The sequence below is a fragment of the Natrix helvetica genome, assembly GCF_964273705.1.
Source record: "Natrix helvetica genome assembly, chromosome: 2".
NCBI lineage: Eukaryota > Metazoa > Chordata > Lepidosauria > Squamata > Natricidae > Natrix > Natrix helvetica.
The window spans coordinates 239,648,311-239,659,342 of record NC_138552.1 but is presented as its reverse complement, the minus strand read 5'-3'; positions in this window follow the sequence as shown (position 1 = coordinate 239,659,342).

Sequence of the window (11,032 nt, the reverse complement as noted above, 5' to 3'; positions counted from 1 at the left end):
AGTCTTAAAGCTGTCAGGTTTGAAGACCTTTGCGTTTTTTTTCTAAAGGGTTAGGGGAGCAAGGGTCTTGTAACTTGACAGCTTTAAGACTTGCACACTTCAAATGCCAGAGTTTCTGAGCCAACATTTTGGTTGCTAAGCAGGAGCGTTGTTAAGTGATACCGATATTATATAACACTTTTAATTAAGCGGGTACCTTGAAGAAACATAACTTTTGAGATTCAAATAATACTGATTTCGTTGTTGTCTTAGGTGACATCTGTGAAAAAAATTCAGGTGCTCAGGCATGAAAATGTGCTGCTCAAACACTATACTTTTCTGCTCACATTGAAAAAAAATTAGAGGGAACATTGGTAAGGAGCATTACTCCTTAAATGTAACTTGATGTCTATCTCATTTCTCTCCTATATCGATCAAGTTTTATCTCTCTAATAATGGGGAGCAGTTTCTCCTACACTTAGGACAGCTGATTATTGCCTCATTTATGGCATTTATTCACTATTGAATTAAAATAATACACACACACACACACACACACATAAATTATATACATACGGTTGTGTGTGTGTGTGTTCCAGCATAACTCTGGAACACCTTGAGCAATTTCAACCAAACTTGGTACACAGACGACTTACTCTCTGTAAACAAATACTGTGGGGGTAACACCCCCCACTAAAACCCGATGGGGTGTGTATTCTGTTAAGATACAACCTGTTGTGCCTTAAAATGACTTCTACTGTACTGCCATAAAATGGCTTCTACTGTACAGTGCAGTGGAGTTGCCATGGAAACGGCTTCACAGTACTCCACAAGGGGAGTCCCTCTGGTAAGGGGAAAATCCAACATTAGAAATTACGTTTGGACATTTTCCCTCTATAAATAAATACCCAGGCAATGCCAGGTTATCAGCGATAAGAAATAAATGAAGATATGGAAAAATACTAAAGCAGAAATAATGTCAGAGAGAGGATTGCAGATCCTGCCATCACTATGTATCTCATGAGCCTGAAATAATTGAAACTATTAACAGTTGAGCAATTAGATTGCTTATTTCACTAGGAATAGGGAGAAATTGACAAAATATTCTGTGAAAAATTGAGAAACTATCTAAAGCCATAAGGTCCCTCCTTATTTGGTATCCCTCATTATTTTTGTACACTGCAATAAAGGGAAAATAGGCTATAGTACGTAAAAATAAATACAGATTTAAGAATGTGATTAAGTGGAATAGTATAAAATATCCCCACTTCTCTAACATAATAGCGGAGGCCATTTCAGAATGCATTTTAAATAGTATATGAATAATACAACCTCTTTTCTTCCACAAATAAAGTTGAGGGCTATGTTTACCATTCCAGTACTTTAGTGGAAGCCTGCAGAAAAAAATGTATCAAAAGGAGGAGACAGGCAGATGATAGGGCTGGAAAAAAACCTAGCATACATAGTGCTTGTTAGACAGGGTAATGGATAGGCACACACAGGCTAACGGTAACAACAGCTCTTTATTAAATGCAACAAGTGAGAACAATCCAGTGAAGGTTGAGTCTGACAGCAGCCCTTTTATAGGGAGCTGTCAGACCCTTCGACCAATGAGATTAAACCTCTGTTCCCGCCGTAACAGAGGACCTTGGTGGAAACCACTATAGTTGAAGCTAGTATGTAACAGTGCTAGTAGAGATAAATGGCTTAGGCTTATGGGGAAAGAAAAGTCTTATGCCTCCTAACTATGGAAACTGAAATTTCTAAGTGTGTACATGAACATTACTGGGAGCAGGAATCTGAAACTTTTATAACTGTAACAGAAGGTGATTTATTTACAAGCAATGGATAATCAGAATAGGAAGAGTCTAGCACTTGAGGTAATTACATAATGAGTTTCCAGAAGAAGAGTCCAAGAGCATGTGCTCTGTGTGTAACTGTATTTCTGGGAAGAAAAGCAGGAAGTAGTGGACTCATCGATCTTGTGAAACAAAAGAGCAGAATGACAGACAAAAAGGGGCTCAGAGAAATTCTTAGCTCTGTATTAATACCAATCTGTCCCCTTACAGTCACTAGGTCATGAAGTATTGAAGAATCAGTACTATTGGATTCACACCTCCAACAGTTAGAGAATGGGATGGAATAGAATTGAATGGAAGACAAGACAAGACTTTATTTGGCCAAGTGTGACATACAAGGAATTTGTCTCCAGAGCAGAAGCTCTCAGTGCAATGCAAAGCATCATCATCATCATCGTCCCAATAAGAGGGGGTACTAAAGAAGATAAAAAGGATAATAATAATGCCACAGCTATACAACATGGGCACAGATACTACACAGAAGCTATCTTACTAGAAAACTGTTTTACAAAGGAAAGTTATAGCTAGAATATCAACGACTATGTTACATATAAAGAGCTCACTTGTTTAAAGCTACAATCAGCATCCATGAGGCTATCTAGTCCAAGAAGCATTCTCAGGTTTCAGATTTATTTGGTGAAAATGGAACCCATCCCAAAACAATAATTTATGTCTCTGGAAGAGCGTGAAAATTATTGTTGTACTCCATCCTAGGGACAGCCAGATACATATTTAGTGAACTCATGTTCAGTGAACAGTGTTGCTGGAATGAAAATGAACTTGGTCTCATTCAAAAAATAGATTAGAAGCCAGATGGGTTGCCTGCAATTTTACTTACAAAATAAGGGAATATCTGAATCTATATTAGTAGGGCAATATTGTTACAATAAAATCCATATTTTACTATGAATTTTCATACTTGCAGTACAATCCTATGCCTTGTATGCTGTTTTTAAAAAAGTTCCTACTGTCAATATATTAAAAGAGCTTAGTTGCTAGCTCTGACAATGTGTAGATACAAGAGATTACATTGCATTTCACAAAGTATAGCTCTTTTTAGGAATTTAAACAAGACTTAGTGAATACACAGAAAGTACCTTCCCATGGACAGCTCTGTGATTCTTCTTACATAGCTTATGAAAAATTAGTGTAGGGAATAAAAGAAAGAAGTGGCATTGTTCAAACCTGTTTGGAACTTTGAATTCATTATATATAAACTCAAGATAAATAGGAAAATAGATGTTCGGTGAACAAGATTGTAGACCCCTGCCTTGACTAATATATACTTGAATCAGTGACATGCGGTGAGGTTTATAGCTGGTGAGGCAGCAATTTTTTTAGACTTGTGGACTTCAACTCCCAGAATTCCACAGTCAGGCATGCTCAGTTGTGACCTGCTGCCTTCCACCCTGCGATTCGGCCACGGCACCGCCTGCCAGAGCTGCGCGGAATCCGGGGCACGCTTGTTGGGCGAGGGCAGCGCAGATGGTGAGCGGACAGAGCGGAGGAAGCCTCTCGCCCCCCCCGCTTCCCGCACCCAAAAGAACAAAGGGAACCTCTGCCGCCGCCAGGGCAACCTGGCCGGCCTCTCTCGCGGCAGCTCTCTGGTGCCGAGCTTGGGAGTCCCTGGAGGAGCTGGCGGGGGCTGCAAGCACCGCAGGCTGGACTGGAGCCTCGAGTCATTCGATAGGAAACTTGCCTCTTGGAAGGAATGACTCGGCTTGGCTCCTGCTTTGTCTCTCCTGCCTCTTTGCTTCTCCATTCGGTCGTTGGGTGGCAGATCGAAAGCGGGAGCCAAGCTGGGTCATTCCTCCCAAAAGGCAAGTTTCCCATCGAATGACTCGCTGCCCTGATGATGAGAGGTTAGGCTGTGCCTCACTTGCCTCACCTGACTGCACGTCACTGACTTGAATGCCTGCATAGAATTTACAGAAATATATTAGTATGTGGATAGGGCTGTATTCTACCACCAAGAATCTTGAAAATGATGTTAACTGTATTCCTTGATGTTTTATGCATAGTTATTCAAATAAATAAATATAATTCAGAAAGCAGAAATAACTTGCTATTTGGACAATCATAGTAGCCAAATAACACGCTTATTTAATATCTGTAAAAGGCAAAAGAAAAGAAAATCTCACATCCATTCCAAATAAATGCAGTAAACAGAAGCAATGTTGGAAGTGACAAAATGGGGTACTCTGGTGTAAGTCATGTCTGATTGAAGACATCTATGTGAACAAGTGGAGATGATAACCGCTGTGAAGATAAAAGGCTGGTGAGTACACCAGTCCTTCGATTCTCCCCGGAGAAGGGCAGACTGGTTGTAAATATTCTGTGGAGACTGTAAAACAGCCATCTCCTTAAGATTTGAGAACCACGAAACAAGGAAGAAAACATCTTTTGTCTCAACTCCTTTTATAAGGACACTAAGCCAGCCTCATTTTCTGATCACATTCAGAAATGTTTAATTTCATCTCTTAGTGAGCATTATGGACCTTCAAAATAGTAATCTTAATTAGACACCTGGTTAGTTTTACCATCTTTGGATTTAAGAAATTTAAAACAGAGACAACAATTTAAAATAATATACAATTGGCAAAAAGCCCAAAACACTTAACAAAGTTTTGAATGGTTTGGGAGACTAGAAAGATTTGTAATATTAGTTTTTTGTTGTTGAAAGATTTGAAAAACTAGTATATAATTAAATAATATATACTGAATGACTCAAATAGAACAGAGGCTTGATGAAAATTGCAAATGGACACTAGAGGGAACTAAAGAACCAAGCAAAAATGACTAATCCAGTTATAACTTATCTTAGTTGTTTTAAACACAACTTAAAATATTAATAATTAATATCTTAGACAAAATACAGATTTAATTTTTTTTTAACTGACACATACTTTATAGAGTTTGAAGACATAGAAAATAACAAAACGGAGATTATCAAAATGGGAATACAAAAGACAAATTACCGTAAGAAAAGAATCTGGATGTATAACAGTTACAACAGGAAAGTAAGGATGATGCCTTTTTAATGGAAATTTGAAGTCGACTGATGAAAGTTTTGAACACTCCTTTTAAATGCCAGAATGATAAAAGATCAGATCCCAAAATGAAATAGGAAAGATGGATACTGAGCAGAGCAAAAAGGAGGAATATAAACGTGGATTATTTGACCAGAGATAAACTGTTTGATACTTCTGATAATTTTAATGGATTTTTTTTGCTGAACTAGATTAAAAAAACAGATGATATCTGAATTGTGTATATATAAAAATTAGGCTATAGGCAGAAGATGTTTAATTTACTTGTAATTTTAAAAAAGTGTGGATAGTTACAATATTAGCTAATGCGTAGTGTGCTAAAGGTTGGAAGCCACTTCTTTATTTGGTTTTTATTGTCTTTTTCTTTCTCACATTTTTCTTTCTTTTAGTTTAGTTTGTATTATTTTTTACTAAGTTTGTTAAAATCTTCAATAAAATCATTCTATAAAGGAAAGTGACAGGATAGAGAATTTAATTGTATCCTGGATCAGATAGGATTTTTAACTAAAAATAACTGGAATTATCCATTGATGAAAAAAATATCCAATTGTTTTAAGTGAAATGACAGAATGAGAGAAATAGAGAGAGGACTTGATTTCAGAGGAAACAAAGATATAGGCTTATACCAAGCTATCATAGTTTACTAATAAGAATGGTTAGTTCATACAATATGCTTAATCTTTCCTACTCGGAAGAATAAGTGCTTTGTGTTATGCGTGACCCATGCCAAAGCACAAAGCACTAAATGTGATTTATTTTTATATGTCAATTGGGTGTTCTAGATCTAAATCTTTTATGATATCCAATTGTTCCACATTTAAATGGTTTTAAAGGGCAACGGGGCATCAAATCTGTTTATTTGGTCTACATTTTTTTAAGTCCAGGCATGGAACAAAAAGCAATGATTTAATAGTAGTGCATTGTCGCTTCTGGATTCTTTTGCTCAAATCAGGGGGAAAAACTCTTTTCATTTTAAGTTTTGATGACTAGAACAATCTTGTTGTTATAGAAATGACTTCAAATATTTAGAAATGTAAAGCAAAAGGCTGAGATTGCAACTTTCTTTATATTTATTCTACTGCACAGATAAAAGTCAAAAGTCGCTACATAAAAATTTCCAATAATTTAAATTCAAATATTAATGTATTTAAAACTGTATGTAGGGGGGAAGTTGCACATGTTTTTAAAGGGGGACCAGTAGTGGGTTGCAGGCGGTAAGCCCCAGTACGGGCATACCAGATCCTGCCCGGAGCACCGGGTCCTGTTCCAGTACGGTCCTCTGGAAGGCCCACCCGCCTGCCCACACTACTTACCGTGTTTTAAAGCTGTCAGTGCTTCCACGCATGTGCATGGCGCATACAGCACCTGCACGACTCTCCGCTGAGCGGCTAGAGTGTCGCAGAGGCTTGCGGAAGCGTCATTTGACACTACAACACATGCGTGCGCCATGACGTGCATGTGGGTGATGCCGGTGCCGTTCCAACCATACCAGTTGGAACGGAATCCGGAACCCACCACTGAGGGGGACCCAATATTATAAAGTGCCAGTCTTGTAATTTTGAATACAAGTGCTAATATTGAAAGAAATAAGAATAGGGTACTGATTTTCGTAAAGAAGATTCTCTCTTCCATTCTTTCTTTTGTTGCTGTAAGAATGCAAAATTATGAAAGTTTCATAAAAACAAAATATATTGTAATAAATATTGCATAAAATTATGCTTCTTTCTGTTATACAAGACTGGATAAAATCCACAAGAGCTATATTGAAAGTATACTTCCACTTGAAGCTAACAAATAATTTACAATTAAAATTAAAATGTACATAATCTTTAATTATTATTAAATGTTTATACAACCAAGAACCCTAATCTCTTTATGGTTTAAAATCCATAAAGCAGATTGACAAAAATATCTACATTTTTAATTATAAAAATTGCACCTTTAAAAAAAACACATTTAAACAATAAATAAAAACGTTTTAAAAGTATGCCCTGTTGTGGGAGATCAAGAAGGATGCTATTTTAACAGTTTTTTATATTTAAAACTATAGAGAGACATTTGACATTTGAGCTAATTTATCTGCTACCGGAGGTGTGCACTTGTGAGTGCTTTTGATTCTTTATTTCTTTTTGTTTCAGTTGTAATTTTATTTGTAGTTTTAATTTACAGTTATTAATAATAATATTCAGTATAGAGGTGTAGAGGTGGATGGTTTGAATATAAGAAGTATACTTTTAGAAGCATTGCATACATATTTTCCATTTTATTAATCAATTAATCATCTAAACACTGTGCATGGAATTGTTTAAAATTACAGTCTTAAAACAATTGAGTCAATGAAACTAACTTCTGAATACATATATGTAGATCAAGCATCTTCATTAGAATCTTCATATTAGAGGAACCTTAAATAAATTTACTTGTACTTCAGCAAGGCATTTGACAAAGTGCTTGCTTTGCTGAATACGGGGCGACTGACGGTAGTTTGAGCGGTGCAGCTGGCCCCTAGGAGGTCCTAGGAGACCTGCCGGGCCACGTAAGCTCCTGCCACCATCCCCACCCCCGCGCCCATGCTAACCCTAACCAGGACAGAAAATCTGAGGCCCCTCAGCTTCCGGAGCCTGTGACATTAGAAATCACTGCGCGGCAGTTGGAAACTGCTGCGTGGTGCTTTCTTGCCACGTGCGCAGCCACGCAGCCGCGCACCTTAGAGGGAACAGTGACCCTAAGGCTTTGGGCCCAGTACTCTTCAACATCTTCATCAATGAGTTGGATGAGGGGATAAATGGAGAACTCATCAAATTTGCAGATGACACCAAGCTGGCAGGAATAGCCAACACTCCAGAAGACAGGCTTATGATACAGAAGGATCTTAACAAACTTGAACATTGGGCACTATCTAATAAAATGAAATTCAATGGTAAAAACAGTAAGATTCTACATTTAGGCAAGAAAAACAAAATGTATAGATATAGTGTAGGTCACGGGTGTCAAACTGACAGCCTGTGAGACAGAGGTGTCATGCACAGGCCACGCCCACCCCAGCTCCACGAATGGGAAAACATCATGAAATGTCAGGTGACAGCAACATGACGCCGTGACTTTGACACCTGTGGTGTAGGTGGTACCTCACTCAATAGTAGTAACTCTGAGAGAGATCTTGGAGTCCTAGTGGACAATCACTTAAATATGAGCCAGCAGTGTGCTGCAGATGTCTAAAAAGCCACACTTGGAATATTGCATCCAGTTTTGGTTGAAATGATGTAAAAAAGATTTTGAGACTCTAGAAAGAGTGCAGAGAAGAGCAACAAAGTTCATTAGGGGACTGAAGGCTAAAACATATGAAGAACGGTTGCAGGAACTGGGTATGTCTAATTTAATGAAAAGAAGGACTAAGGGAGACATGATAGCAGTGTTCCAATATCTCAGGGGTTGCCATAAAGAAGAGGGGGTCAAGCTATTCTCCAAAGCACTTGAGGGCAGGAGAAGAAGCAGGACAATATGGAAAATAATCAAGGAGAGAAGCAACCTAGAACTAAGAAGGAATTTCTTGACAATTAGAACAATTAATCAGGGAAACGACTTGCCTCCAGAAGTAGTGAATGTTCCAACACTGGAAGTTTTTTAGAAGAGATTGGACAACCATTTATCTGAAATGGTAGAGGGTTTCCTGCCTCAGCAGGGTTTGGACTAGAAAGCCTCCAAGGTTCCTTTAGTACTGGTATTACCCAAACATTCGGGCTGATTAAACAAGCTATGGTTAAAACTAACAGTGGCTTGTCAATGTATGAACTTAGCTTTTGCCATTCATTTACTGGATACATTCTATTTCATATACCAATTACACATAAAGAACTGTAAGACATTTTACTGCCAAGGCACCAGAATCAATGTGGAAAAATTTAAACAATGCAGGCAGACATGAGGGGGCTTAATTGTCTGACTATATAGGACATATAGTAGAAATTGAAATCATTATTAAAATGGAATTTATATTTAATTTAATTAATCTTCATTTAAAAAGTGTGTCTTAAATTCCTGGGTTTCATTAACAGGGTGATTTATAATTAAACCTTATTTTTTTTAACAACAAGCATTTACTGAATTTATTCTTTTTTTTTTTTTTAGAATGATCTCCGAAGATTATAATTGTGTACAGTGCCTAGAAACAACTCTTCATTCATGGTAAAGAGTAAATTCAGACTTGGTGTATTTCTACTTAGTTGATGAGTAAGGCTGATGCAATTAAAGAAGCTTTAATGCTTGGCTAAGCAATAGTTGGGACCAGTGGCAGAAACCTTGAGATAAAAATAAAAAGAAGATTGCACCGTTTCATCTGAATGAACAAAATAGTGTATGGGCGATCATTATGCAATTCTTGGTGACGTGTAATTCAAATAACAGCATATGCAGGTCTTTATAACATTTCTCCAGGCAATGGTATTTATTGTCTCTTCATACTTATCAAACTGACAAGTGTTATTATTCTGATTCAGGTAATGAATAGCTGTAATTATATTTAGCATATTCATTTCTCCAGAAATGATATTCCATTGATCTTCCAATCAACGTTTCCTTGAGAATTTAGAATGGAAGAACTCTTTAAGATGCTTTTAGAAAATTATTCAATATACATGCAGAGGAAAAGAACATGATGAAAAGAGATGATATGTCTGTGACACTTAAATCATGAAAGTAAGACCTGTTTTCAACAGAAATGAAACAAAATCATACAAACTATTAATGTTTACTTATGAAGATATGTAATCATTTAATAGTTTTACTCAAGATGTTTTAAACAAAACAAAATGTAAGGCATGGAGAGAATCATTTTGATTTGCATGGAAGGAATGATTGTGCTACATATAGACATAATGTTTATAGGTATCTGGACATTCTAAGAAAAGATGTGATTGCTTTTAATTTATGTTTGAGCTGTCAGATGCTCTGAAGCACCTTTCTGGAATTAAATCCAAAAATTGTATAACATTAATAATTGGTAGAAAGCTCACTGTAAACATTTGGACTTCAGAGAACAGAGAACATCTGGATTTCCTGACACTCCTTTTAGTATTTGAAAAGCGTTCTCATCCCCCCCAGAGAAAATATTACAAGATAGTAAATAATATATTTAATATATTATTAAAGTTTATAGTACTATCTTTTCTCAAGCTAAGTATTTCTGATACTTCTAACTCTTCTCAGAGGACTTAATTTCTAATGCCTTGATTATTTATCATTGAACCTGCTTCTGTTTGTCCAAAGCCTTCCTTAGGTTCAATATCTAAAACTCGGCACACAACTTAAAGTGAGATCCGAATAGTGAAATGGGTTTTGTGATTTGGAAACAGTGCTTCTACTGGCACAGACTAAAATAGCATTTATTATTTTTTAGCAGTTGAGTTTCACTGTTGTAGTTCAAGAGTCTTTTCACAAGTAGTACGACCAGATCAAATAGCTCTCATTCTAAATCAGTGCATTTGGTTTCTTTTTCCTAATAAAGAACTTTGCATGTGTCTCCGTTAAACTTCACTGTCTGATTTTGGTCCACTTGTCTAACTTACAAATTCATTTTGAATTATGTTTCTGCTTCAATGGTATTAAACAGCCCACTCAGTTTTATGTCATCTACAACTTTAGTAAGTCTAGTCATTAATAAAAATGTTGAATAGGACATGGGCAGACCAAACTATGTGGCATTCCATTTGATTCCACTCTTTGGTTTAACATTGTTGGCTTAAACATTAAATAAGGAGGCATAATATGCTACCGGAATGGAAAGTAATAGATCTGAAGGTACTTAAAGACATTTTAAATTTTATTTATTTATTTATTTGATTTGATTTCTAGACCGCCCCCTCTCCCCGAAGGGACTCGGGGCGGTGTACAGGTACCAAATTAAAAACCATACAAATAATCATAAATATAGTTAAAATCGAATTAAACTTTAAACCCCTGTACAAATTTATAAAAATTAAAAACTTAGCCTAAGACCAACCCGTAAAATTTAAAAATACAGACTGAGGTGGGAGAGCTGGAATTAGGCCAAGCCGGCTAGATTAAACAGGTGGGTTTTGAGCTTCTTACGGAAGGAGCGGAAGTCCGTGGTTGTTCTAATATCAGGGGGAAGGTCATTCCAGAGGG